The sequence below is a fragment of the Elephantulus edwardii genome, unplaced genomic scaffold (assembly GCF_000299155.1).
Source record: "Elephantulus edwardii isolate Elephantulus edwardi_28Jun2011 unplaced genomic scaffold, EleEdw1.0 scaffold00070, whole genome shotgun sequence".
NCBI classification, from domain to species: Eukaryota; Metazoa; Chordata; class Mammalia; order Macroscelidea; family Macroscelididae; genus Elephantulus; species Elephantulus edwardii.
Genome location: NW_006399820.1, coordinates 1225106 through 1227916, shown reverse-complemented (window position 1 = coordinate 1227916; position 2811 = coordinate 1225106). Strand labels below are relative to the sequence as shown.

The following is a 2811-nucleotide window of genomic DNA, read 5'->3' as shown; positions in this document are numbered from 1 at the left end:
GAAAGATTTCCCATCTTTCTCCCTTGTATCAACTGGTGGGTTTGAACCACCTGCCTTTGGGTTGTCAGTGTAACTCCTTACCACTCCCAGAGCCCTCTACTTTTATTATTAGATTATAATCCCCTGAATGGAAAAACCTTTATGTTTCACTATAGTTACAGAAACTCAAGTCAAATTCAACACAGAATAGAATTTCAGCAAAGGAGAGTCAGAGATGATGCTGGTTTTTGATAGGTCATATTTCTCAGCCCTGGATCTATTAATGCTTTGAGTCAGATTGTTGTTTTGGGTGTGTGTGTGTGAAGATGCTCCCAGCACTGTGAGAAGTCTAGTAGCATCCCTTTTCTCTAGCCTCTAAGTGCAAGTAATACCACCCTCAACCAGAGATTTGACAACCATAATGCCCCCAGATATTGGCAAAAGTCCCATGGGGGTAAAAAACACTCTTGGTTGAGAACCTCTGCTCAGGATGGAGGAAAGAACTAGGACTTCTGAGTGGGTATTATGTGCCAGGCATTATTGTTACAATCTCATTTTGATGTTCATTGTAACCTTATGAGGCAAGTAGTTTTACATAGAGGGTAAGAAAACTAAGACACCAAAAAATTAGGACACTTGTTCAAGACAACCACTTGTTTTGCAGGAAGTCTGATGATCAGCCTTCCAGGATCAGAAACAACAATTGGAGCATAATCTGTCCAGGCACTGGTGCATGTCCTCTAATTGTTGTCCATATACTCACCATTCTTTGTGTATGTCTCACAGTTCAGAGATAGTTTAAAGTCTGAATGCACATTTTAAGCACTGATTTCTGTTTTTCTCCCTGGAGCTATTAAACGTATAATTTGTAACTTCACTGTTTATCTTCTCCAGTCTCATTTCAGAGATGCATTAAAATTGGCTAGATTTTCACATGTAATGACTATTGAGCTCCCTCTGGTGTCAGCTATGGTTACATTTGAGGTTCAGACAGCTCATGTGTGACCACATTTCAGACAGCTCATGTGTGACCACATAATGGGGAATTTGTTCATCATCGAGAGACAGTTTTATAAATCCTACTAGCTTTCATTGATTACATTATAAAATTGGCATTCTTCTATTAAAGTTGAACATAAGTTTTACAATGTTAACAAACAACAGTGTCGATTTGTTAGTGAAATGACTTTTTTCCAAAGTGAAACTGACTTTATTTTACCTATGATAAATAGTGTCAAAGCAAAAGATCAGAGGTCCCCTGTGCCCCATCCCCCACCTCAGTTGTTCTGCCCCTTCCCCCTTCCCTCTTTGGATATCCATACGTATCTTACTTGTTATTCTGTTTTTACAAGAATAGTCTTATAAAGTGTTTGTTCTTCTAGGTCTGATTTAGTTCACCCAGCAAAATACTCTAGCCTCTTCCATCTTATATAGTATTTTTCGAAATTGTTGCTCCTGAGTGCTGCATAGGATTCCATCATGTGAGTGTACACAATTTTTTCATCCAGTCATTTGCTGATGGACATTTGGGCTGTTTACATGTTCTTTAATTGTGAATAATACTGCTAGGCATATTGGTGCACAAATCTATGTTTGCATCTCAGTTTTATTTTTCTCAGGGTATATTCTTAGCAGTGGAATAGCTGGGTCATACGAATTTCTATGTTCAGCTTTTTGAGAAAATGTCAAATTGCCTTCAGAGTAGTTATCCCATTTTTACAATCCCACCAACAGTGTGTAAGAGTTCCACATCCTCTCCAACATTTTTTCTTGCCATCCCATTAAACATTGCTGTTGCTAATGGGGTAAGATGGTATCTTATTGTGGTTTTGCTTTGCTTCTCTCTTATTGTCAGTTATTTTGAGCATTTCTTCATGTTTTTGTTGGCCATACAAATGTTCCCCTCAGTGAAAAGTTTTTCCATAACTTTTATTTATTTTATAATTGGGTTATTAGTTTTTTTCTCCTGGAGGCCCTGTAGTATTATGCAAACTTTCATTATGAGTCTTTATGCCCAAGATGCCATTGCCAAATGTTCTTGTCCAGTTAGAAAGTTTTCTTGTCACACTACTGGAAACTTTTTTTTTAAATTACAAAGCTACTTTTAATACTTTGGGGTGAGCCCCACAGGAATAAAAAACACTGGGAAGGGGTAACCACTTCACCCCCAGGTTTGGCCCAGAGGGAGAGGGTCTACCTGAGTCCCCAAAAGGGACTCGCTGCAGACTCAGGGCAAAGGGAATGCCATCGGTGCTGGAACCTGTGAGCACTACAGGAGGAAACGCGAGCGTGGTGGGACTGGCTCCAGGCACACAGGTGAAGGGCAAGAGGGTTGGACACGAAGCCACAAAGCTACTTGGGTTCCTCCTTCTTGTTTGCGTTTTTCTGCTTCTGCTGCATAATCTCCGAGTCCCTCTGCTTGTGGGCAGCGGCGGAAAGGCCGTCATCTTTCCCTTAGCCGAGTCGCTCTGCTTTTTCATATTCTTCTGGAGGGCGAGCTTGCGCTGGTTACCTCGGGTCATGGCGACAGCAGCTGCTCCGGCCTGCCTAGATTCTGGAAACTTTTTTTTATACACACTGGGACTTAATCTTTAGATTATTATTAATGTCCTCTCCTGGTTGTGCATTGATTAAATAATTTTTTAAAAAATTTGAATTTACATTTTTTTATTCACTCTTGCACATTTTCTCCCCACCTCCCAGCCCACCCCACAATACACCCTTTGTTCCAGAGTATTGTCATATGTTTAACACTTAATCATATATTCTTTTTGGACAGTTCTCATCTGTTGTAATGTTGATTATCCTTTCCCCATTCTCTCCCCAACCTCT

General features: G+C 40.2%; 1 pseudogene; it reads right to left on the bottom strand.

Moving 5' to 3' along the window:
• Positions 1-2331: 2331 nt before the first annotated feature.
• On the bottom strand, positions 2332-2501 carry LOC102857671 (annotated as a pseudogene).
• Between the last annotated feature and the right edge of the window lie 310 nt (positions 2502-2811).